The sequence below is a fragment of the Manis javanica genome, chromosome 13 (assembly GCF_040802235.1).
Source record: "Manis javanica isolate MJ-LG chromosome 13, MJ_LKY, whole genome shotgun sequence".
Classification (NCBI taxonomy): domain Eukaryota; kingdom Metazoa; phylum Chordata; class Mammalia; order Pholidota; family Manidae; genus Manis; species Manis javanica.
The window spans coordinates 51608029-51635175 of NC_133168.1; the positions used below are offsets into that span (position 1 = coordinate 51608029).

The 27147-nt window shown below is 36.5% G+C and overlaps 1 long non-coding RNA gene across 5 annotated transcripts in view; it reads left to right on the top strand.

Moving 5' to 3' along the window:
- The window catches only part of LOC108398557 (uncharacterized), a 137909-nt gene that overhangs the window by 4875 nt on the left and 105887 nt on the right, over window positions 1-27147 (top strand). For 3 of the 5 annotated variants that reach the window (XR_012124234.1, XR_012124233.1, XR_005054748.2), the window contains exon 1: window positions 1913-11974. This is a non-coding gene — a long non-coding RNA (uncharacterized lncRNA). Of the gene's footprint in view, window positions 1-1912; window positions 11975-27147 lie in introns of those variants that run through there. The other 2 variants (XR_001853452.3, XR_001853450.3) reach the window with 2 other exon arrangements.

Here is a 27147-nt window from a genome sequence, read left to right on the forward strand (position 1 = left end):
TAACATAATGTCACAGACATTTTACACTCTACATGTCTATGAGTTGACATTTTTTCTTTTATTTTGTTATATGAACTGTGTTACCATGAGAGTGATGAGCAAGTTTTCAAATTAAACAGAAACCAGAAGCCAGTACATCCTAGAATGCTGAAAACGAAGTTGTTCAAATTGTCTAAAGAGTTTTAAATATTTTTCAGTGTGTGAGTGTTTAAATAACTTTGCCTATGGGAATCATATACTAAAACCTGAACACACGGATAAGGCATTTTGAGAAGGTGTCTTACCTTCTAGGTCAAAGCTTATACCATATGTGAAGAAGAAAAACACCCTATTTAAACTGTTGACATCAGGTTTGAAGTAAAAGTAAACTAATGCATTGTTTAGTTTGACATTAGAATACACACACAATGCCGATTATGTCAGATCAATTTAACAAGAATGCTTCTTGGACCTCTGTCTGAGTGCCTGAAATGGAGGTCCTATCTGCCTGTATCACCTTCCATTTATGTAGAAATTTTAAATTTACCAAGTCCTTTCACATACACTATCTCATTTCAGCTTCACAACAACCCTGTGAGCTTTCAGTCTTCCCATTTTGCAGGTGAGAAAATTGAGGTCCAAGAAAGCTAAGTAATAGAAGGCAAGCCTGGTTAGACATGGAGCATATTAATCTGAATTTTGTTCTAAAGGGAGCACCCTTGCCTCTTTTTCTGAACTCTATTGCTTCTTTTCTTCACACTCTATATACAGTGATCTCTGAACACTGTATGTTCTTAAGATACTTATCCTGGATCTTAAACTCTTAAAACACACACCCTAGAAAGCATATAAAACACTGTGGGCTAATTGGCAGTCAGTATTATGCTGTGGTCAGAGATAAGCATGAGGTAGAAAGATAATGTTGATTCATTTGTGTTAGGAAAGAACCTTGGGCTTAGACAATTTTTTTTTTGACAATTAATGTATTTGTGATTTTGGTATGTAGACAGATGTGTTGCTTCTTATCCACTAATGAATTGATGTAGCTAAAAAGAAGGGAAAATGAAGCAAGATGGTGGGTATGCTTTGGGAGGCTTAGTATCAGGGTGTGTGCTACTGTGACATGAGCTTCAGCCCACACTGTAAATGCTCAGTCTCCAACTCAGTACAGTCTTGTTTATGCTGAGACTCAGACCAACCACAGGCATCATAAAAGTCTTCTTGAATAATTGCATCATTCACTGATAAGCTACCCTTATGAATAAAGGCCATGCTAGAGTCGCAGACAGGCCATTGGCATTGGAGCAATATCTACTATAAACAAATTTTTTCCACAAGTATCCCTTAATAGACATGTCCCAGTGTGTTAATGACATAGTGCTTATTTTATTAACTTCATCTTCAGTGAAAATGTACTTTCCTTAAACTGAATACAGTTTGCATTTCAGCTTACAGCTTTTCCCTCTCTCTTTTTGCCACGGGATGATTTGATTTGAATCACGGCTAGTTTCATGTTCTTAATGGACTGAGATCTATGTCATAACTACACATGGCACAGATTAAGAGTGCTGTCTAGGAATGCCAGGTTTATAATGAAGAGATTTTCTTATTGACCTATGCATGTGTGTGGAAGTTAACAACTATAGAATAGAGTTTCAGTTTCATGTAACCATAGACTCACTAATGTCTGGAAATATTTCACCACTAAGCGATTTCTCACAAGTAGATGATGAAAGCTAATTTTGTTCAATGAATCTTTTGTGGTCTTTTCATCATTTCTGACTGCTCTCTGTTGATTGTTCTTGCTCCTGTGTTTTGCCTTGCCATTCCCATATATGGCTGATTCCTGAAACTGCTTGCTTTCAGCTCTGTAGGGGAGCAAGCAAACTTCCGCTCTGAACGAATTTTACTTTACGGTGGGGCTGGGGATTGCCACAGGCAAATGTATCCCCTGCTGGCTTTGACCACTTTTCAGGCAGGCCCCTTCCTACCAGTTAAGCAGATTTTCCTGGCCAGCTTCTGAAGAAGCTGCCAGTGTGCGGCGGTCGGGGGGTGGGATACCTCTTTGCCTCCTGATGTTCTCATCTTCTCAACTAAAGCCTGATCTTAATCTAAAGTGTGCTTAGAACCAAACTCCTCTATTTTTTGTACTTCACATCCAACTTTTCAAGAAGGGAAAATGACCTTATGTTGAGCAGAACTGGCAATCTGGAATCCATTTTGTCTACAGTAAGTACCAAAGACTGAGGAAATTCTTAGACTCTGTGTACGTGAGGGCAGATGACCCACATCAGCACCAGTGCACCAAATGCCATGACAGGTGTGTCACCTGGCATCCTTCAGGGAAGCCCAGCTGAGGGTCCTTTTGCTTTGGATTTCTTATTTTTCCAGGCAGTGATTGCTGTAGGGAAATACTACTGTTTAACTATTTCAGGCAGCTCTGTATTCAATCAGGCTAGGTCTAGAAGAGCAGAGCAAAAAAAAAAAAAAGGGCACTAGTAAGTCATTAAAAAATAAGTAACACTTTGGTGTTTACAGTTTAAAGATCTCAAGAATAGGCCCTGATAAAATAAACTTGATTCGTGTTTAATTAAACAACATTTTCAACAATTCTACTATATAATTTTAGTATTTAAAATAAGTTAACAGTATAGTTTAAAGCATTTCATAAAACGAGCCACCGTTTTGAATTTAGCGAGGCCAACTTTTTATCTTGATTTCAAATGTTTTATTAATGGAGGTGACAGAATTGACTTGAATATAGAATTTGCTGGACTTTGCATTTCTCTTTTTTGACTATTTCCAGGACAGATGTATATTTCTTTTTCTTCTTTGATTATTTGGCTGTTCTATTAAAATGTGTGACATTAGGCAAACTACTTGAACTATCTAATCCTCAATTGGCTCTTCTTAACTTGGAGATACTGAGAGTACTCACTTCATAAGACTGTTGTTACAATTTGTGAGGATTAAATACCAACACCTTGTAAAACCCTAAGCATAATGCTTGTTACAGAGTAAAAACTCAATGAATGTTCATTAAAGTAAAATAAAACTTTCCTTTTAGTTCAGATCTAAATGTTTTCAGATACTAAGTTTCTGCTTTAGCACATTTACCAAAAATTAGCCCTTAACTCAGTAGGTTTCAGGGTCATGCATTATGCAGATTACAAAGAAAGACAAGAATGTTGTGGTAGTATCTGTTGACAGCCTTTTTCTAGCATGATATATACCATTGTTATGTCACTTGTGAATGATTTATGAATTGTGACTCTGTCCATGGGATCCTGCTTTCTGAGTTTTTTTTGCGATCAAATTGCCACGGGAGGGAGTATAAGTTCTTGAGAGAAGCAAAGAATACAGTTTAAGGAATTTGATACCAGTTATTATTAAGACTGTCCATATCTAAAACATCTAAACAGATTATATTAATACCCATGAGAAAATAGAAATATTTATGATAAGATAATAAATCAGGCCACTGTTCAAACTTGGATTTAATAATTTTGTGATATTTGCAAAAACAGTGCCTATAAAATGTCTCTGTGACATAGAAAGGTGAATGTGTGTTGTGTTTGTGTGTGTGTGTGTGTGTTTGTGTGTTGTGTGTATGCACATGGGCAATATTGGCAACATAAGAAAGGAGAAATTTTAAGTTTCTAGCTTTTGCCATTAAAGTCCTGAGACGAAGAGTGAGATAATGTGACACAGCCTCACGATGTGCATAATACCGAATCCACCATGTAAATATGGAGAAGTTTAACCTTATGAAATTCAATAGCTGGGTGAGGCAATTCCAAAATGGAACTGTGCAGGTAGAAAAGGAAATATGCCTTTGATTAGTACAATTGCACTTAATACCTGCAAAACCTGTAACCTAATTGAATGACAATAATAGCCAAACATGTAGTTATTTCCTCTGCTTCTTTGGAGAAAAGTGAGCCACAAAAAATGTCCTAGGGAAGTTGAATAGAGAATCTTAAAGTTGGGCAGGTTGATTATGTGACCTTCCCTGGTGGGAGATAATCATCTTCATGGACGATTGGTCAGCCTTCTTTCTTTCTCTCTGCTGCTCCCCGGAGTTCTTCAGGACTTCCTGATACGCTGCAGTTGAGACTACTTAGCCTACACTGCTCCCTTTCCCCCCTCTCCAGTGTGCTGGAGTGCTCGGAAGAAATGCTGTCCTAAAGATTCCTATTCTTGTGGGATTTCTTCATGTGTGTCATTACAGCATGTTTACTCATTTCCTGACATGTTGAGTGCTTTGTACGTGACTTGTACTCTTCTGTTGCACCCCAGTCATCCCACCATCACGGGTTACCCCTATATTCACCAGAAGAACCATCCAAACTTCTAAATTCTTGTTGCCTGCTTTTTTAAAAGCCAAGTAGGGCTTGCCCCAAGCCTTGCCATTACCTCGAACTACTCCCTCATCTCAGGTCCTAACCATCCATTCTCTCCTCTCCTTTCTCTCCCTTTACACCAATTCTTTTTCTTTACATCAGTTGCCCCCTTTCTTTTCTTCGGAACACAGAGCTTTGTTGCCTTCCTTCCATGGCTGCATGTTTTACATCAACGGTCTCTTGGTAGTGCTTCTGGCAGTTTGCTTCCCAAACTCTTTTCAAGCCAACCTCCTGCCTTCATTGTCCTTATACTGCCTGCCATGCACGTGTGGACTCCTGTCTCAACAGGGCCCTCGGTGCTGCTCTGTTGTGCTCTTAGTTGTTTTGGTCAGCTCTTTCCTGCCTTCCTGTGTCCCTTCCAAACCTTACTGCTCCCCTCAGGGTTCCTACCCCCTCCTGACTCTCAGCAGATCAGCCTTCCTTTCTGTATGCAACCATCAGGCATGAACAGCTCAAGCTTTCCTTGCCAGGACTGATGGGTCCTTAGATCCGTACTCACTCCTTTATTGCTGCGGTGTTCAATTCTGCAGCCACGGGCTATTTAAATTTAGATTAATTGAAATTTAAGATCCAGTTCCTCAGTTGTAGTAGTTGCATTTCAAGTGTCCAGTAACCACATAAGGGTAGTGGCTGCTGTGTGGGTGGTGTGGCAAACCTTAATATCACTGCAGAAAGTTCGATTGGACAACATTGTTTCAGACAGACTTTTGGTCTAACTTCTTGTTTTCTAAGGAGTTGTATTCTCTCTTTTCACTTTCTTTTGTCCTTTAATTTCTTTTTTTCTAGTAGCTTCTTCTCAGCCTTTAAAGATGTACACACTTCTCTTACATAAAAAGAAAAATCCCCAAGCCAACAAAATAAAACAACTTTCCCTATGTCCTACACATTCCCCTATATACCGCTTTTTTGTTTTTTACTCTGAAACTCTTAAGCAAACACATGCTCACACACAATACAAACACACATACACATAAACATATGTACAGATCCTCTGTATTTACTGCCTCCAAATATTTATCCTTAAATTACCATTCAACCCACTGCAGTAAGACTCCTGACTTTAGCACTGCAAGTTTCCACCAAACAATACCTTCATTGCCACAACCAGTGGATTCTTTTCAGTTCTCAGATAACTGGATCTCTCTGTGGGCGTTGTAGTTGAGTCCCATTCTCTCTCCAGTTCTATGACCTTGTCCTTTGGTCTCCCTTGAAGTCTTATTTCTTTCTGCCTACACCTTTAATGTGAATGACCCATAGTTTTTGTCCCTAGTCGTCTTCTTACTTACATATTCTTCAACTGCCACATTGTTGATAGTCCCTTCTTTCTGGATCTTGACCAGAAACTCTGTTCTGAGTTCATCTGTGTATAGGACATTAATCTGAATGTCCTACCCAGATCTTAAAGTAAGCATATTCAAAACCACACTCCCCCACCCCCTAATCTGTTTCCTCTAATGTGTTCCCAGTCTTAGTGATTGGAACCATATCACCCCATATTGAAGCGTGTATGTTGTTCAATATTCTCTTTTCTCTGTCACCTCCTATATTTAATCAGTCACAAATCTGTAGGACACTGCCTTCTCATTATATCTTCCCAACATATCATGCCACCACCATCTTTTGTCTGAATCACTGCATTAGGTTATCTGTTATTAACTGGGTCTTTTGACTTATATTACTTGCCTTTTTCAATTTATTCCCTCCCGTGCTGCCTGAAGAATCTATCAATGCAAAGTGCTTACCTGCTTAAACTCTTCACATGGTTCCCATGGCCTCTAAGATAAGGTACTTTAGCCCCTATCTTCCCATTCTTATTTATCTCTTACTACCCATCATCACTGCCCTAGTCCCTATTTTGCTTCAGTTTCAATAACTTAGAATGTTACCACGCTATTTCATGACATTATAATTTGCTTGTATTGCTCATCCAGCACTTAGAGGAGCCGTAAGGTGTGTTTACACCAAATAAACTTTTGACTAGTAGGAGCTCATTTTATATTCAACCTAGTACATATACACTCACACATACACATGCAAAAGGAAACAAAAATGTTATAGAAGAATATTATCATCACTATATGTGATAACTTTGGTATTTACAAATCAATTTCATTCCATTTTTTTAAAATGCTGGCCTTGACCTCTGATCTTTTCTTACTATGTAATTGAGCCCACACATTGGAAATTACATACATATATGTGTATATGTATATATATATATATATACACACACACACACACACGCACACACATATAATTTTTTTGAATCACAGGTGATCAGGATAGGCTATCTGTAAAAGCAGTGGAGGGAGGTGGGAGGTCTTGTGAGGAAATGAGGTGTGAGGATACAGTGGACATTTGTGGACCACCAAGAAACCACCTGTAATTACTGGGAGACCAATGTGTGGGGTTCAATTGAAATATAGAGTATATAGAGTAGAGACACAGGGAAACCTTGGCTTTTTGATGCTAAATCAAGCTTATCAGTTTCATGATCCAGTATGTCCCATTTTTGTTTTTTATGGTTTCTGGATATTGCATTACAAAATGTCTTAAGTGATACAGACTTCATCAATGTGAAAGAGATAGAGTTCTTTCACATTTATATTTTCTAACATGATAACTTATTATATTTTCTAATTCTATCACAATATTAAGATCTAGCAGTGCTTTCCTGTCTTATTTAAAAGAAAAAAAACACTATAGAATACATAGAAAATGATGACATTCTTATGGCATTTGGGGGCAAAAGTTTTCTAAATGTTCCAGAATTTTGGAACAGTAAAGACAGTTCTTTGGTTTGAAGATATCAAAGATCATAGGAGAGCTTACTGGAAAATTGCTATCTTTTTTATTTTTTTTAAGTCACTAGGTAATTTAAGTTATTTCTTGGAAGTTGACTTCTGAGTATTTGTGAATAAGCTCTCACACAGCATCAAGTACAAACAAATCCACCATTGAATGAATTTCTTATGTAAACTTTGGGAAATAGCTTGAACTTTAAAACATTCTATAAATATTCCATATTTAGCCAAAATTGTATAATTACTAAGATCTTAGGAACTATGATAATTTTTATTGTAGCATATTTATATCAGTTGATAGGTAAACATTTTGTATTTATTATATAAATGAAATTTTTGAGACTCATGTATTCAAACCTTTTAAGTTTATGTTTTTCAGGATACTAGGGGAATACAGTGTTTATTTTATTCAAGCCAAAATTTATTAAAGTAAATAGTTCTCTAGAATATTAAATCATAAAATTAGTAAGTATTTAGGAAAAGTTCTGACTGACTGACTGGTTGAGGTAATTAAAAAAATTAATGCAGTTGTCAAAGTTGCTTAACCTACGGCATAAGAAGATCTTAGTGAGAAGCTCTTCCAGACTAATAAATCTATTCAAATGCCCCAAATTAAAAGTCAATTAGCCATTTATTGGTGTTTCCCTCTCAATGAAGTAAATAATTTACACATATTTTGAGCATTTTGTATATTTCTAACCTTGTTTTAAACAGAGTGGGATATTAAAAGATACCTAGCTCTATGTACAAGGAAGTTATTATTTATTTGCAGAAGCAGATCGGTCATGGACTAAGCATTAAACCAATGCTCCTCACAGTTCTATGACATGAGAACCATTGAAAACTCTGGAGAATTGGTGTGATATAATAGTTCATGACCCTGAAGTTAGAGCTTTTGAGGTGCTTTGAGACATAGATTTAATATGATATTTAATGGAGCCATATGCTATAAGGAAGGCTAGAAAGGTCATGCTCAAGTGTCAGTGAGTCAGTGGCAAGTCATTAAGTGGTGATAGAGGGGTAGCACACAAATGTTCTATGAGTGAAGAGGAAGGAGAGATAAGACCTGGAAATAACTGATGTGACTTTTTTACTGGACATAAGCTGGGTTAAAGGACAAGGAAGAGAGGAACAGTGGGAGCATTCCAAATCTTAGGGATGGTGTGAGCAGTCTTGACTCTATGAATTCATATATAGGAGAGAACAGATGGGGTTGTTTTGACTTGAGACAACGTGGGGATGAATTGCAGAGCTTAAGGAAGGGACTGCAGTGTAGGAACCAGAATCCTAATTTATTTACTCCACTGTTGATTGCATCACTTTTATTTTTAATCCTTTAGTTTTTTGGGACATACAATATATATCACTTACTTTTATAATAGTTTTCAGGGCTTAGAGAATGTTAAGACATTTGCAGATCTATAGGATAAAGTTAGGAAAGCCTCAAAACTAAGAGTTTATTAATGCTATATTATTGTTATGCTTCTGTTCCTCCTCTTGCATTAATAAATAGCATCTACTGTTTTTTCCTTCCACAATCTTCAAAGTGCTCAGCATATAGAAAACACACAAAGCCCAATAAATATTCTTGAATTAATGTATATTTCTTAAGGGAAAAGATTATATTTTTTCTTCTTTTTATGATTCTCCCTGACTCCTACTAGGAATGTTTTGCACACAGGGGCAGCCAGTAACTATAAAGTATCAGAAAAGTTTATATTATTGAATATTACTACGTAAATATTCCTTAGGGGAGCTGTTTTCACAAATTCCATCATGTATCTGTTCATTCAGTAATGGCTGTGTTTACCAGACATTGTGCTAATGTGAGATGATTAGTCTAATGATGATTTTAACAAGTGGTTAACTCTTATTCTTCTTCCACTCTCAGCTCACACATTGCTTTCTTTTTTGGCCTTCTAGACTGGGTTAGGTGCTTTTCCTTCATAGCCTCTCTCTAATCGTATGGTGGTTGTCCTGTAGCCCTCAATAGATGGAGCTTCACAGGAGCAGAAGTGAATCATTCTCTGATGTCCCATTTACTTATGCCCCAAAGCTTGTTTATACATGTGACTGGGTAAGAGTTTGTTGACTGTTTGTGGAACAAATATAATCTTTAATGACTGTGTTGTCAGATATCTGGCTTTGAATGGGCAGTTTGTCTTTTAAATGGGGTGTTCAGATCAAAAAATAAAATACCAGAATGATAACAGCTTGGAGATAAAAGATGAGCTAACAAGAAAGAACAACTGAAAAGTTATAAAAATGCAATATAAAATATAATATCAAATGTATATTACCATTAACAAACAATCATATTGTGTGCGTTCTTGTGTTTTTTTATGGTGGCAAACTTTTACTGTGCATCTAGTGTTTTTATCAAGACTTTCAGGCAACCCTTCCATACACACTGAGTGTGAGAACAGCAAGGGAGCAGCTGGGACCTTAGATATCATTCAGTCCAGATACTACTGGTCAACTAAAGACATAAAACCAGATTTGGGAGTGCACAAAGGCAGGCACATTTCTGTGATACAGTCTTATCTATACCACAGTGGGCAGAGGGGCCCCCCTCTAACCCTGTCACCCCCAGTCTTTCCAACACACCATCATACTTTTCCAGTGATCCCCTCCCCCGCCACATGTACAGTTCAAGAAACAGCTGTGGGATCTCAGTGAATGCTGGGTGTTCCCCCTCTTCATAACAGTGCCTTCCTGTGAACATCCACATGCTCAGGAGGAGGGGGAGATGCCACAATACAGGTCTCCCCACAGTCTGCAAGGGTGACCCTTGGCATATTAATGATAATAATGATAGTGACTGCCATTCATTGAGGAATTGTGCTAGACTGATTACATAGGTTAAATCAAGTTCTCAAACAAACTGCAAGTTCATAACCTTTACTCCCTTTTTACAGATAAGGGGAATGGGTGTTGGGGGAAGACTGTTTATCATGTTCATGTCATGGAGCCAATAGTGGCAAAGCCAAGATTCCTATCAGACTTCTCTAAGTGTGTTTTTCCCAGATACCATGTCACCTTTTATAAAGTAAAGAGGATACATTTATATTTGTCAGGTAAAATGTATCAAGAATAATAAAACATAATGCTTTCTGTAGAGTTTATATATCTACCTGTTATTAGATACATGACTATGTGAGTGAGAATATGATTCTTAAAGAAAGAAATAACTCACCTTTTACAACATAGTTTAAGTTCATTACAATAAGTTAGACTTTTCATGAAAATATGAAGCAGGAAAGCTAAATTCAGGAACTTTTTATTTTAAATTCTTTAGTTACTATTGCATTAGTAGAGCATACATTTTTCTTGGGGGAGAACTTTGGTTGTATGATAAAGTAAACAACTTTTCTTAGTAAAGTGTACATGGAAGAAATTATGGAAGTTGTGTAATGTACCAAATATTTTCCTTTAAACCAGCATAAATGGCTATCACTTCATTATTTTCATATTGAGTTATTTTTTTCTAAATTTAAAGACTAATTAAAATATAATTATTAGTGAAGGCATGGTGTTATTCAGAGTTTAAGTTAATAAAGAACTGTTTAGTTAAATACCTAACCTAAATAATACAAAAAAATATGGTTTTGACGCTCTCAGAACCAAATAATTAACAATTATTATCTTTAGGTTAGAAATGGACACTGATTAGTTTAAAAATATTTTTCAAAATTTGGCAATGTTGTTTGTAACAAATACAATGAAATATACTATAATATCCATATTTATTTGATGTTTAGTTTTTAGGCCCCCTCCCAAACTCCTTAAGAATAAATAGAATATATTTAAATGATAAATGTAATTATTTACTTTATACGGAGACATGTGCCATTATAATACAGTTGGAGGCTAGAGACAGCACATGTGTTTTGGATTGGGTGACAGCACTGATGTCATTCTGTTCTCAGAACCTATTTGGCAGAGAAGTTAAAAGAATTGCAGAACGAGAAGGAAGTCTAGTATTTTAGCATAAACAGATTTTTGTCTCTCAAGGAAATGTGATGAAGTGTATTATTTTCCCAGAAGCTCCTTAGGCCCAGCTTGTGCCTGTCTTAAATTTCTCCATACCTCTAGCTAGTGCTTTGCATGTTAGTAAGTATGAATTGACTTGAGTTAAATTTAGCTTGGTTGGATCAGACTACCCTCAAGTCAACTGGCTTCCAAAGGCATGGAGACAGAGCATTCCTTTTCCTTAACTAATGTGTGGAGCTACCTATTCTATTCAGCTCTTGGAAATTTTCTCAGATAGTCACAATGAGTGGAAAATGGCTAGGCATTAAAAAAGATCATTACAAACTTAATAAGCCAACCTTGTCATATTTCTTTCCCTTCATCCTGGATTGGAGGATCAGCTGTTGTGCCTAAATATAAACTTTGAGCTACACTACTCTTTAATGTATGTCTTTAATGTGGTGTTTGTCTTTAATATAAACTTTGAGCTATACTACTCTTTAATGCCTGTCTTTAATGTGGTGTTTTTACATATGGATGAAGGTACACTCATTTTACTGGGTTGACTTCTTGAAGCTGAGCTGACTAAGTGGTTATAAAAGTTCTGCTTATATAGATGTTAGCAGATATTGTTACATGTGCAAATCCTGAATAGAAGTGAGATGTAATTTCCACTTCGAACATACAAGTAGCAAATTTTAGGAGTAGGAGTTTTCTTTTTAGCTTGTGGTGAGAATAACACCATGTCCTTTGTTTTCAGGTAGCAGGAGGAAGAAGTGACTGACAGAGCCTGACTCCTACCATGGATAAGACGAGGTATGAACGAAACGACCAATCCCTGTGGAAATTCAAACAAATGATCACATACTGACCAACTCTTACTATGTAGTATTTCCATTTGTAAGCTAGATTTTTATTTGACATAAATATAGCAAATGTATATGCTTTGAACTTCGGTTTCTTTTTTCTTAAAAACAAAGGCAAAGTATCTATCCTACAAGATGAATGACTTTAAGCAGTGTTTGCTAATTACTGTATCTTCTAAATATGGCCTTACTAAAGTTGATTTAATGTGGTTTGTCTTCAGGAAGTTGCAGAATAATAAAGAAGGCTTACAGGAAATACTGACAGTTTTACTCCTATTTATAGGAACAGTCCCATGTAACAAAGGAAACCATTTTTCAACTACCTTGGAATAATTTCTTTAAGCTCAGTTTAGAACAGTAGAATAGAAAGGAAAGCATGACTATTATTTGCAGTTACTCTAATAATAATAATAATTATCACACCAGTTTTGGCGATTAATACTATTAACATAGCTCCCTAAAACACTGAGGAATTTTGATGTAGGTGAAATTAGAATTGTTTTTTTTCCCCTTAAGCCTTGTAATATATATATATTAAGACTTGCCCAAAGCCACATAGACAGTGACAGAACTGGGACTAAGTGCAGGTTTCCTGACTTATTGCCCTTTTTTTTCCCCCTCATTACCTCACCCTCTCTTATTTGATTTACCATGGGGAAGTACATTCTGAGGAAAATAAAATTAATGGAAAAGAGTAAAATGAATTCTAACTTACTGTTGTTGTTTTTAGCAATTTTCAGCACCCTGGTTTATTTCATTTCCACATAGTAATGTCCTGCTGTGGGTGTGGATGTGCAGCAGTGTGGCATGGTGGGGTCAGGAGTCAGCCCTCTTGGGTCAGACTGGTTCTGCCCCTCACTAATGTGAGAGCTTGTGTCTCAGCTGCCCCTGTGGAAAATGGGGACTGTAGTGACACTACGTTTTGCAGTTGTGAGAACTCAGTGAAATGTAGTTTACCTAAAGTGTTCAGAATAGTGATGATATATATACTAAGTGCCTCCAAGTATTACATATTACTATATTGATTTAATAGTTAATATTATCAGGGAGGATGAAAGACTTACTATCCCACATTAAAATCCTAAAAAGAATTGGGGATCAAGAGCAAATTCACTTTGTGGAGAAGAGCTTCTCACTACTCCAGTGATCTCTCTTGCAATAAGCATTGTTAACTCATCAGTAAAGGAGAAGCAGGAAAATAATGTTTTCAATTAGTGAAAACTTCATAAACCAGGTCAATCAGCAACTTAGTTACTAAATTATATTACTTTGCTTTGAAACTCAGGCTTTATGGTAGAACAACAAACTAAGAAGTCCTTTTAGATGTGGCATTAGTTCTCAGAAAATAAGTATGGGGTAAATGAGTTTAAGACGTGGATTAAATATTAAGTGTGTGAGCTTAAAAATTATGGAAGTCTTGGGAATTTTTCTTAGAAGATCTGCTAAGAACTATTAAGCACCATGAAAATAGTTTTATTTTTGGTTCTGATATATAAAAAGTTGACAGCTTCTTTTTTTTTTCTTAACTAGTTTAAACATATACATAGAATAAGGGACATGTGGAGTTTGAAAAAAAATCTTTAGGATTGTGTGGTTTTACACTTTTCAAACTTTTAACTGTGGAGCCTTTTACATAAATGTAACCTACAAAACCAAGAAGAGCTGCTGAGGTTGTTGCAAGGAAGGGCATTGGAGCTGAGCTCATGACCTCTGCAGAAACCAGGCTCTGCGGGGCAAATGGGCATACCTCTCCTTTCACAGGTGAGGAAACCGACTTCTTAGGCAATGTGTGCTTGCTCCAAGATACACTTCCAGGCAGACAGTGGCACAGCCAGCTCTCTTCTGCTTTTTTGATTGCACTCTATATCCATCGTTGTAAAGAATGTATACCTTTGAGCCCTCAACAATTGAGATGCTATTCTCTTCCCCAGTTTTGTTAGAGTTGTATCTGACAGGGAAGTCCATTTAGCTTGATATCAGCATGATGGGCATGTCCTTGGATTAGTGCAAATCCATCCCAGTGTTTAATTGATTTAATTCAGTATTCACCTATTGATCACCTACTATGTGCTAGGTTTCATGGGTAAGCCCTGAGGGTATCAAGATGATGAATACTTCATCTTGTCCCTCATTAGCATAAGAGGAATATAGAGATAAACACATAAAAAATACTGTATCTCTTGCAACTGCTTAGCTAGAAAGTAAAAACTGTGTTAAAATGTTGATTCTTTAAACATTAAATATTAATTATTGAATAATGCTCTGTTCATAGTAAATATAATATATATACCAGAAAGGTAGGAGAATTGAGTAATTTTGTACTTTTATTTGGACTTTCTTTAAAGCAAAAAAAAAATTGTTTTCTTGTAGATGATTTTTTATTAAATAAGTTATTTAGTTGTTGCTGTGAGGCACAATTCCCATGGGTTAGAGACCCCATGATGTCTGCTGGATTGCTAGGTCACTGGTGAGGTTGAATAATGGTGAGGATAGAGAGATCTCTCTTGGGTCCAATGCAGTGGAATCTGTAGGGATGGTAGTGAATTACAGATCTTATAAAACTATATCTTATGTAATTACTGATGGTCAAAGTCACTGTTTACCAGTCAAAGTTGCTTTAAGCCTAGAGTTTTGCCTCTCAGTGATTAGGTTGTGTTGATTCACACACATGACCTAGATCAAATAAAAGACTTCCTTGGGCAGAGAAAATTAATTGGAGCACCAGAAGCCCAGGCAACTATGGTAGGCCTCACTTCAGGATTATTTGCCTTCTTGACACCTTTCTCGTATTGGAGTTCAGGATTCTGAGGGTCACCTCATCCCCTGGTATGACAGTTCCCCTGATTCTGCCACTTTGACGTTGAACTGTGACTATCTTTGTTTGTACAGTAAATCGGGCTGATTATATTGCCTGCTCTCGTAACAGTCTTCCCACCATGCAGCGAACCTTGACTAGCCTTATTTTACTATGTCAAACCGTGTTTACTCTTTTACTGATGTCTGGCTCTCTTGTGACGCCCATTTCATCATCCATATATGCGTGCTTGCTTCGACCTGAAAGTTCACCTCACTTTGTAAGCATTCTGTGTAACAGGGTTTGTATTAAAGACTTTAGTTTTCATGATGGAGTCACTTGAAATGGCCAAGCCCTCTGGCAGTGAATGCCTTGGATAACTTCAACAGAGAATTGGAATCTATGTAAATTAATCAAATGGACATTCTTGACCTAAACAATATAATATTTAACACTTAAGAACTTTGGATGTTTTGAACAGATGGGTGAACACATCAGAACACAGGATTAAGAAACTGGAAGACCAGGTCAAATAAGCTAAGAGAGAAAAAGAGTGGAAAAACAGAATAAAGCATAAATGATACATGGCAAACAAATGGGCTTCTGAACTCAACTCTTCTCTAGAAAGAGGCTTCATACTTAGGAGCTCTAGAGATTGCCTCTTCCTAGACTTTTGGGTGCTACTAGAAACATACTTAGACATATCTAATACTATTGCTGATTCAAAGCATTTGAAATTTCAAGGGAATTTAGAGATAATTTTGTTAAATTTAATTTTAATGGAAAATTGCTTCTTTTAAGTGGTTGCTTTTGCCAAAATTTGACAAATTCTGAAAAGAGAACAGGGTACAAGATTCTGGGGGTTGGGGATAATCTGGAACAAGTTTTCTTTGTAAAGGAAAAATACAGTGTCATAAGGACATATTAATAATTTCATGTTTTAGTTCTTTTTAATTTTTATTCTGGTTTTCATTTCAAAAGTATTTGGATCAGTAGCAGAGCCCTGCCCCCTTTACTTTCTACTATTCCCTTTGCTTCCCACTTTTGATCTGTCAGTGTTTGTACTTCCTGCTTTTTGTACTGTACCAAAAGTCTTAATGATTTTCCATTTCTGGGAAGTTAGCAGAGAGCAGAATTTTTGATCCAAGTTTTTGTAATCTGCAGCGTGAGGACTGTTTCACTAGCTGTAATACATTTTTTATGAATTTTAAATTAGTTTTCTTGAGACTTGTTTGTGTTGCTGTTAGACTCACCCTGGTACTGTTGGGGAAAAATAATATAATCTTACAATAGTCTTATTGATGCCTTAGCAAAAGATAAAAATATGGAAGACATATATGAAGACTTTAACGAAAGTCAGTAGTATCTCTTTCCTATTCACTGATTCTGAAATAAAAATTTACCAAGAGCCAATATTTGGTATCATAGAACCTTGGCTATTTTATATATCTGGAAATGGCTTCTGACCTAGAAATAGAATGTTTTCCTTCCTTCCCCCTACCCTTTTCAACCTCTCCTCAAATCTTTGATGGTCAGGAGGTATCCCCTGAACACCAAGTAATGCATGAATCCAATTGCAAATTACTGATTTGCCCCACAACTCAGCCTGATACATTGTGATGATCTAATTTCTGAGGGTAAGAAAAGACTAGGCTTGGTTAATATATGTCTGCACTGAAAGCATCTCTGAAGGAACAGCATGCTATAGGGAATACTACTTATAGCATTATAAACACTTGAAAGGTTTTTTCTTGATTATGAAATGCTTTCGCACAGGTTGCCATTTGACTTTCTGAAGTTGTGTGCAGTAGGAGGAGTATCATTAGCCTTGTTGCACAATGAGGAGACTAAGATAGAGGAAGGAGAAGTGACTCACCAAGGCAACAGCGAGTAAGCATTAAAGCCAGGATCCAGGCCTCTGTTACTCTTCAGTGTTGACATCCTTAGGGGGCTTGGATGGAGTGGTAGGTGCACACAGGGAGCATTGTTATTGAAATGCTTTCATAGGATACAATAGGACTATGCCTACCTTAAACCCATAACAGGCAAGACAGTATAGTACTGTTCTCATGCTAACGGATGAGGACATTCTAGGTTACAGGAGCTGTGAATCCCTAAATCCTTCTGGGAAATGGTAAAAGACCACAGTTTTAGAAATTTGTGCTGACTTTAACAAAGAGGAAATAGATACCTACAGGTGGTTTGACAAGCTCAGGAAAATGTTTCCAGGAATGTGCAATCATGATTTGTTCAGATTAGAGGACATCCTGAATTGGAAAGGGTTTTGAAGATCCATAGTCTTTAAACTGTTTCACCAACAAGATAATCAAGCACGTAAGCATTTTCTGCATGATTGCTCTTAGTGTCCACACCATGTTGGGAGACACTTCTCGAAAAGGGTGTCACATTTCTACATGTCTTGTAAGCAGAGGAATGACTGACATTATTCCATTCTATCATTTCAAGAATGTTTGTACAGTGAACAGCTTTGGAAAATGGAGATAGTGCCTCCCCCAGAGCGAAGGGCAGGCATGCTTACAGTCCATTACAAAAGATTCAGGTTCCCTAAGCCCAGGGTCCTTCTCCGATAATGCTTAGTGTATGTGCAGGGATCACCGGACCCTCTTTGTGTTGCCCTGTGGGATTTAGTCATCTGGGAACCAGTAGAAGAAAATACACATATTCTGGTGAGAGTAAGAAAGTCAATTGTCCCTCACCCAGGTATGTCATGTCTTCTTCCAGAATCCATAAAATATGACAGGCTAAGTGTTAGCTTGCAAATAGCCTTCGCATTTCTGACAGGACACAAGGTACCTTTCTGCCCCTCTCCAACCATCTCTTTCTGTCCTGGTGAAAAAAAATATTTATATAATAGAAGCACAGAACATTTAGAGTCTGTGCATATGCAGTTTCCTGGGTTTAGTGTATTTCTAGCAGAATAATGCTGGCATTTCACAATGAAGGATTGTCTGTGGAAACCAGATATGTAATTGGTGGAAAGCAGACAAAATATGATAGTACAAAGAATCTGGGGACTTTCAGATAATTCACTACTGCCTCTTCACCACTGACTTCAGTCCCTTTAAGACCAGCTTTGAACAATCTAGGGTATTTAATGCTTTTACTTCTCATTTTATCAGCACATTTGGAAATTATCCTCATAGTTCCTCACTAGGCTGGATTTTTGTCCTTCACTCAATGCCAGACTTCAATTTCTGAGTGGACCTCCAGCTCATTTTTGGATGATAATTCTTTCCAAGGTATCCATGTATAATTGACCCTTGAACAACTCAGGTTTGAACTGCATGGGTCCACTTATACACATATTTTTAAAAATAAATATACTGAAAAATCTCTTGGGAATTTGCAGCAATTTGAAAACCAGTTTCTTTTCCCTAGCTTGCCTTATTGTAAGAATATGAGATACATATAACATACAAAATATGTGTTAATTGATTGTTTATGTTATTGCTAAGGCCTGTGGTCAGCAATAGGCTATGAGTAGTTAAGTTTTCAGGGACTCAAACATTATATGCAAATTTTCAGCTATGTAGGGGATTGGTGTTCCTAACCCTTCTGTTGTTCAATGGTCAACTAAACTATTTCTTGTTTTTTTTATTATGATGAACAACAACCCAAAAAAACCTTGTCTGATGAGATTTATGCTCATTTAAGACAGGGAACTTCTCTTTCACATTTCAGGTTAAGTAGGGTTCAGTCATGTTAGAAATTTCTCCAAACTTGGGCTCTTCTCTAGTTCAAGGTTAAATGCAATTTTCTAAGACTTAATGTTGCACAATGACCTTGATGTTTACTGGGAGGAAGGCTGTATCTGACTCCTTTTTTAAATGCTGATTGTCATCAGGGTTTGGACCTTAGTTTGATGCCATTTACTTAGGCTTCACTTATTCTTCTAAAATTCTACCTGTTCCACTCCAGTAAGTAATGCAGTTGAATCTGGGAGCTAGTCAACCCATATACCAGGCAAAAGCTTAATAAATACCTGTAGAATGATTGAATGAAGGTACCAGGTCTTTCTTTTTAGTTTCTTACCAGAGTTCTGCTATCTAACTAGGACCTTTAATTTCCTTTATAAATTTTTCCAATAGAAATACATGGAAAGAGGAATAATAATAATGCTACAAGTGACACAAAGATATTAATCATAATACCAATATTGGCTGAGTGCTGACTATATACTAGATGCTATGTCAGGTGCTTTATTGTCTCAATTAGTCCTCACAAAACTACTGTATTATTACCACAATTTTATAGATTAAAAAAATGGGCACAGAGAAATTTTTTGATTTCCCCAAAGTCACACAGCTGACAGAATTTCTAAGAGCCAAGGGTATATCTGCACATATTACATGGTTAAAGAAGAAAATAAAACTCTTACTTTTGGGTAAGACTGACTTCAGTTAGCCATAAAAATCTCTTTATCCCAGGTTATAGATGAGTCATCAAGAAATACACTTGCAATCTTAGAAGATCTGAACCAAGCCAGAAAAACCTGGCCTTTGTTAAAAGCAAGCTGTACTTCTAATTTACAGCTCTCCGTCTCATGTCAGTTGGGTAATTAGTTAATTTTTCTTTCATTTATTCTAAAAATAATTATTGCTACCTGATTGGTACAATAATACTGTCCCCCCAAAAATTCTGGCCAAGTGAAGAGAAGTAATTCCCTCTGGGGGAAAGAGAGCTTCCCTCGTAGATCTGCCTGAGGCCAGGAGTTCACCCCAGGGGAAGGGAGGAAGGCTGAGGAGCTGTGAAGGGTGTGATAAGACTGGGGATTCTCACTGACTGTGAGTCCCCGAGGGCAGGAACTATGTCTGTGTTCCACTGCTGCATCTTCGAACGGAATATGCTGCCAGGCACACAGCAGTGGCTTCATGTTATGGTCCAGTTGAAGTGAAGCAACAGTCCTCTTGGATGTTCTTTTTTGCCTGAACTCTTCTCTTGGAATTTTACTTATTAAATTGTTGACTGCACTAACTGGATGTATTGGTTTATTATAAATGTTCAGGTATCAGATTAAACATGATTAAATTTCAGTTTCCACTCTTTCTCTTTCACCAGAAAATAACCTTGACATTTAGCAGATCTCATATGCTTTAGTACTGTGTTTTGGATCAGACTATTCCTTTCTTTACTCTGGAGGAACAGAGAGCAATACTGTGGGAAAACTGCTTCCATAGGACTAAAGTAAACTATGTACACACATATATGTAGTTTAATCATTGGTTGTGGTCTGCAGAGAAAGTTATGTAAAATTGACATTTGCTGGTTTTGACCTTTAGTGATTAAATGTAAGGGTTATCCTTTTTAAAAAGGTTGAACAACTGAGATGCCTATAAAAGAATAAACATTTCTCCACAAACATGTCTGTGGTACACTCCAAGATGGACCCTGAACTTCTAGCTGTAGTGAAAGACATTTGTATTTTCCCTTTGCCTTACCAGAATTCTTCTTAACTGGATGTCTGATATCACAAACTTGCTTTCCCCACTCTATTATGTGACTGTATACTGGATAATTTATTTCATATTATTTGAGGTCTGATGTGTATTATTAGAATGAAAGGAAACCATGAAAATTATGGGTTCTTGGTTCGCTATTTTAACAAATATTTCCTGAGTGCCAACAAAAACAATAATTGTTTCATGAGCGAAAAACAAAAAGACACAGCCCTTGCCTCTTTGGAATTTATTCCAAGTTTATGGTTTGCATCGTTTATATCAAAGAGCCTTGTAAGTAAATGTAAAATTGTAGCTGTGATAGGTGGTACAAAGGAGAGTGCATAATAGTATACATGAAAATATTAGGAGGGATTAATCAAGTCAGGTAAACCAGGGAGGGTTTCTGAGGAAGTGATGGCTGAGCCATGGTAAACGCCACTGTTAACGGGGGCGGGCAGGAGACCAGCCCAAGGGATATGAAACATATGAAACAGCGCGGTTCAGTTCAGTTCACTGAACGTTTGTAGAACACCTGCCATATGCCAGGCACTATGCTTAGATGCTGGAAAATTTTTAAAAAAATGATCGAGACGTGCTCCTTGGCTTAGTAAATAATTCACTATAAGGGTTTTATTGTCTTGTTATTTATAAATGAGGAGAGACGCTCTGTATGTATTTTGTTTTGCTTTTATGTAGTTTGCATTTCCTTTGTGTCAGGATTATTTTAGGTAGGTGAGTCCTGCTCAGGAAATCAAAGTTTTTTTTTGTCATGGCATCAAAGTTGAACAAATTAATATGCAGTCTGCTAGATTAAAGTCTAGTAACGCTGTTCTAGGCTGTACCATCAACTCAACGTGTTCCCGCAAAGGAGTTCCTGCGTGTTTCACAGCCTGCCAACAGCATGGCTTCAGGAAGGAAGCCTGACTGCCACCAAGCAGGAGCCCCTTTATTACTTTATCTCTTTCTTTTTTTAATCATTAACTAAAATTACTAGTTTATTAGACCAGTGTAAAGACGAATGGTAAACATACTATGTGTGTACTTGATTAATCTGCTTTCATGTTAACTGTTACTTAAATCTGGATTAGCAGCTCTCGGACACACAAGCCCCTGTGAAGTATGAAGGGTGTGAGCAGAGGGGAGAGGCAGGGACTGTGGCAAAGTGGAGATTGCCCAAACCACAGAAACAGAGCAAAACAAGTCAGCACACACCAGTGCCAGATTTTTGCCCCAGACTGGTGGGCAGGTCCTCATTCACTGTGCCCACCAAGAGTGTATTCTAGGCCTGTCATCCTTACTCCTCACGAACGTCCAGGCCCTCTCATCATCTCTCTGCCTCTGGTGCTGACGTAGCTCCCTATTCTAGAATGTATGCCTCTTGCCCTGCCTGGCTTGATACCCCCATCTTGGAGAACTTGCACTGGGGCTAGTTCTAAGCAGTGCATCCTCCTCCCTTCGGTGACCTGGGTAGGTCGCTGCACCAACAAGTGCCAAAGGCCTACAACACTGCTCTGATCCCCAGGCTCCTTGGCCTGCTCCTTTTGCTCGGATTAATACAACTTCCCCAAAGGAAGATGGGGAGGCCGTGTCTCAGTTCTGCTGCCTCTTTTTATTCTTTCCTTACTTTTCACTCTTCTTTGCAGGGACTCACAAACTTCCTTCAGAGATCAGTGTCAATATATTATATTATTAAGGCTTTTATGCTGGCTGCAAATCTTAAACACATGTTTTCTTTTTCTCCTGTTTTATTATTATACATTTTTTGTACTTCATTTTTGGGAATTGATTTATTAGAGGGCAAGTAATACTTCCAGGTTATAGAATAGATCAGTTTGATATTGTATCACTTAATGGCCCATCCAACATAACACCCTGCTGTTTATCATGGAGCAATCAAACAGAAGAAGTAACAGCTCCCCAAATTTGCTTTCTTAACTGACTATGCACATTTAATATTGTATAGATCCTATAAGCATATAACTAAGTGGTTTAATATTAGTGATTTGAGTTAACCAGTTAAGAAGTTTTAGTTTTAAAGACTCTAAGAAGTTAAGTTAGGGACAGCACTATTAAGTGGACTTTTGGAAAATGCAAAATTTATCTCTATATTCACAATCCATAAGACTTTGGAGCCTTTGCTTTTGAAAATTCAACTTGTGTTCTGTTTTTAACAATTCCACACTCTTCCTGTTAAGAGTTATTATCAAGCAACCTTATCGATGGGAGCTGTGATTTTCTAAAATTTCCAAAGGAATGTGGCGAATAACGTTATCAGACTGTCTAGCAGGTTGTTTGTGCTATCTCATTCCCAGATTATTCTGTAAAAAGGAATTTATGTGAGTATCATTTTGCTCACTGAATAACTGTTTCTGCTTGCTTTTTTTTTCTGGAAATACTATTAACAATATACTCCAATAATGATCTAGCCCAAGATGTTCTTGTTTTGGAGCAAGTTGCTAGTGACTCATAGCACTTTGGGTGTCCAAGCTATGGTTAACTGGTGGTTAAGTTGGGAAATTTTGTTCTCATGAACTCTCTCTCTCTTAGCCCAGAACACCTCTCCACTCAATTTTTTTCCCTCCGATTAGTCACACTTATAGTCTCTGGTGTTTTCAGACCAAAAGTAGAAGCAATAACATGCCATAATAAGTATTGTTCCTATTGCACTTCCAGCTTAGCTAAAAACAGGAAATACAGGCCATTTTGTGGAAAAGCCCACTTTTGTGATTTTTCCAAACCAAGAGGTTTGGATCAATTTTGGTTGAGTGTCTGAACTTTTGGCTTCTTACAGTAAACTTTCTAATTTCAGAATTTGAGCACCATTTCTACCTATAAGATGGTGCCTTCCATATTTAGGTTATGCTTGACATATGAATCAGTTTAGTTTTAAACCATTTTTGTTTATTAGGATATACTTTAGCTAAAAAATGTATGTAAGAAAATTGAATGACTCATAAGATTTAAATCATAATAATAGAAAGAACCATAATTTTCATAATATCAACACTTTTCTTACGGGACAGTTTATTTAAAGTTATTATATTTTAAATAATGTTATAAGGCTTCACTCATTAAGTGAATATTTGATGCAGAAACTTACTATACTAAATAAATCCAGAAGCAAAATTTCTGGGCTAGGTAAAATAGTATGTTGATTCTTTTGGTAAGGAATACCAGAACCTACCACAGAATAAATCTAAGGCATTTCGCATTCTAATAATCGACTAAGTGACTTTAAGTAGTCCTATGAGATAGAAGGAGTTTAGAGGTGGATCTTCATGTAGACTATATCTTTTTTAATATTTGTAAAGTAAAAACCTAATTGGATAGATAGTGAAAAAAGCCGATAGGGTTACATTTATGTAATTCCAGACATAGGGTGGCATTGGGCAATTGATTGTGTGTTTCTCCGGCATCAGTGAGGGAGCAAATCTTTCTTGGTCTCTTCCATATTTTGTGCCTGTGTAGATCGGCAATAAAGAATCGAATGTATTGTGTTGTTTCATTGGTTCTCTTCTGATTTAGCCCTCTAATGTGACCCTAAAAACCATTTATAATGCGTTTAAGTATGTTGAGTGGTGACATGAAGTATGGTTCCAGATTAAGTCATTAAATATATTTGTTTTACTGCCTTTGTAAGATATGGTTTGCCTTTTTTTTCACCTTTGATTTTGTGTTAGTAGCAGGTCATCTCAAGGAAGGAAGGTGAAAAACACAGTGTCCAGGAATATGAAGTGCAGAGAGAAGAGAGGCATGCTCAGAGGAAGCAGATCCCTTTGGCTTTAACCCTTATTGAGAAAGGAATGTAACTCAATATTTGAAGTTCTGAAGTGACTGAATAGTTCCTTTTTTCTATGTCTTTTTGCTTCTATTTAGCTGGAATGCACTAGACAGGATTAGAAATGACTGTTTCATTTTTTTATGGTTTAGACTAAAAGAAAAGTGCCAGAGTTCTTAAAAGTAATCTTCCTTTATGAGATTCCAAGCCTTTGTGCAGACTCAGAAAGTGGAGACAGCATCTAGGATTTTTTTAAGAGTTTATCAAACTGTGTATATTCTACTGAACTTTTAAAATTTTGCTCTGGCCAGTCGACAACACAGCCTTCCATTCCAGATCAACCCCTGCACCCCTAAACCTTTTTCCAAGGCAAGAAAAACAAAGTAGAAGACAGTTAATACCTCTTAAAATGCTGCATAAGCCAAAAATTTTTCTATTGTCTCTATCACATGATATCTATTTTCCTCCTTAATTCTTGGAATAATATCACTCTCAATTCAAGATCTTACATTTCAGATTTATAAGCTCTAGCTCAATAATACTGGATGAGTTAGAAAGTCCTAATAGTGAATTTATAAAGAGAATGTTGACAGAGCTTGGATTCTTAAGGTGCTGGTGGTACCATGATTATAATAATGGTTTCCTTTAAAACTCTTCCATTAAATGTTCCAAACAGTGGAATTTGTAGTTATTCCTTTGGTCCAGAGATCAAAAACATGAAAAATTTTATATTTCTAAGGTTGGGCAGCTTTTGTGTTTCCACAGTTTCTGAGGGAAAGCAATCCACCCTTTCTCAATTTTATTAAAAACTACCATTTCAGCTCCAATATGTGCCATTGATCATGTCTCATATCTCCTTTTAGGAAGTAAGAGTTTGTCCATTGCTTTTTGCCCCCCTTTTCTTCTTTTTTCTTATTGGCTTTCAAAGACTACATACTGTAAATGAAATGAGGTTTAAAATAAAGATAGGGTAACAATGGTTAAAAGGGTAAATCTGAGAGAGAATTTTCACGGTCAAATCCTTGCTCTACCATCTAGTAGCTTTGTGATTCAGGCAAGTTTTGTAACTCAAAGCCTTAGTTCTCGCATTTGTAAAATGTAAAAATCTGTAAAATACTAACAGTATCTGCCTTGTAGGGCTTTTTTAAGGATTAAATAAGGTAACAAATGTAAAGTGACTGGATCATGGTAAATTTTCAACAATTGGTGCCGTCATCCAATGTTCTATTTGTTCCTAACAGACAATTTGGAAATATTTTCTAGCATTACTATATTACTAAGATAATTTTATTTTGTAACCAGCATGTTTTAGAGTTTCTCTTTTAGAGTAATTTGAATTCAACCTGATTCACTCATTCAATAACTATTGGGTACCTACTGTGTGCTAGTTGACTAAGCCAGCTCCTTCCCTCAAGGAACTCAGAGTATAGTTGATGTATTTGTGTGAGTATAGTTGATGTATTTGTGTGTTGGGAATTATGTAGCTGTTAGAAGAAAAGGCACTGTAAAGGCTGAGGTGAGTGGGCACCTTTTGTTCTTGTATTTTAGAATCTGATGTTAGAATGCAACATACCATCTTTACCTATTATTAATGTGGACTTCAAAGTTTAAGTTGCAGGGAAAAAATTCATCACAATTTCAATAACGCAGAACCTCCAAAGACTTAATACAGAAAGATAATGTCCCGTGTTAATAACTGTCGTATTTCTTTAGAAAGTAATTTTTGCTCACAAATAATCTCCACTCTTCTCTACCACATCTGCCAATGAAAAGCTATACTTCAAATATCTACATTTTGAGAGAGCCTTTTTGAATTGCTTTTAAAAACAAAGACAGTTTTTTTGAAATGGTGAAGAACAATATGTTTTAGACTTCTGCCACTTAGGTAATTTTTTTCTCAAGAAAAATTGAGCCTTTGAAAGAACGACTTCGTTAGCTGAGTATTTAACTAACCACTTTTGCTATTGACCTTAAGTAACTTATAAGGAAAACAAATAAAAGAAGTCAGGGGTGAAATATAACCAAGAATAAAGAATTAAAATCTTAGTCAGATGTATCTAAGAGTAGAAATTCAAGAGAAGGGGAAAAAGAATACAAATTGCAAGTAATGAATCTATAGGAAATAGTTGTTACTGTGCTGCTTCAAATTTTGCTTTTAATTTCTGGGGATAGATTTAAATTGAACAGCCCTGATTTCTGAGAATGATTGTGATTCTGAAATATTTTTAATTAAATAATGCAGCAAATAATTTTGGAGCACCTATTAAGTTAGTCATTACCCTATACACATCAACCATTTATATTACAACATCTGTATTGTTACTTTTCAACTGTCTTTCATTTTGTTTATTAATATAACAGCAAATATTTTTATCATCTATTATATTCAAGGCAGTGAGGGTGGGAAGTGGGTTGGGCTTCTTCTGTTTCAACATAAATTATGATGCTGCTGTAGGGTTTTTTCTGTTTTGTTTTTGCAGCTATCTTTTATCAGATTAAAGAAGTTCCTCTATATTCCTAATTTGTTGTGTTTTTTCTACCATGAATCAATGTTGAATTTTATCAAATGATTTTTTTTTCCTAGATCTTTTGAGATGCCTATATGAGCTTTCTCTCTCTCTCTTTTCTTTTTTCTGTAAATTTGTTGAATTTTAATAGTAGGCCTCAACTGTTAAGTCACCTGTGCATTTCTGGAGGGAGCCCATCTGGGTTGTGGCATCTATTCTTTTTATACACAACTGGATTTCATTTATTCCTATCTTGTGTATGATTTTTACATCTGTATTCACAGGAGAGATTGGCTTGTTCTTGTTGTATTTCTTATAAAATTCTTGTCAGATTTTGATATCAATGTGCTGTCCTCATACAATGAGTTTGGAAGTATTTCCTGATTTTTTTTTCCTCTGAAAGACATGTAAAATTGGTATTGTTTGTTCCTCAAAGGTTTTGTGGGAATCATGATAAAACCCAGGCTGGTTCTTTTCCTGAGAAAGAAATTGCAAATTTAATTTCTCTCATAGATACAATACTATTCAGATTTATATTTTTTTCTTGTATGATTTTTTTCCCTAGTTTTTTCCCTCCCTCCTTCC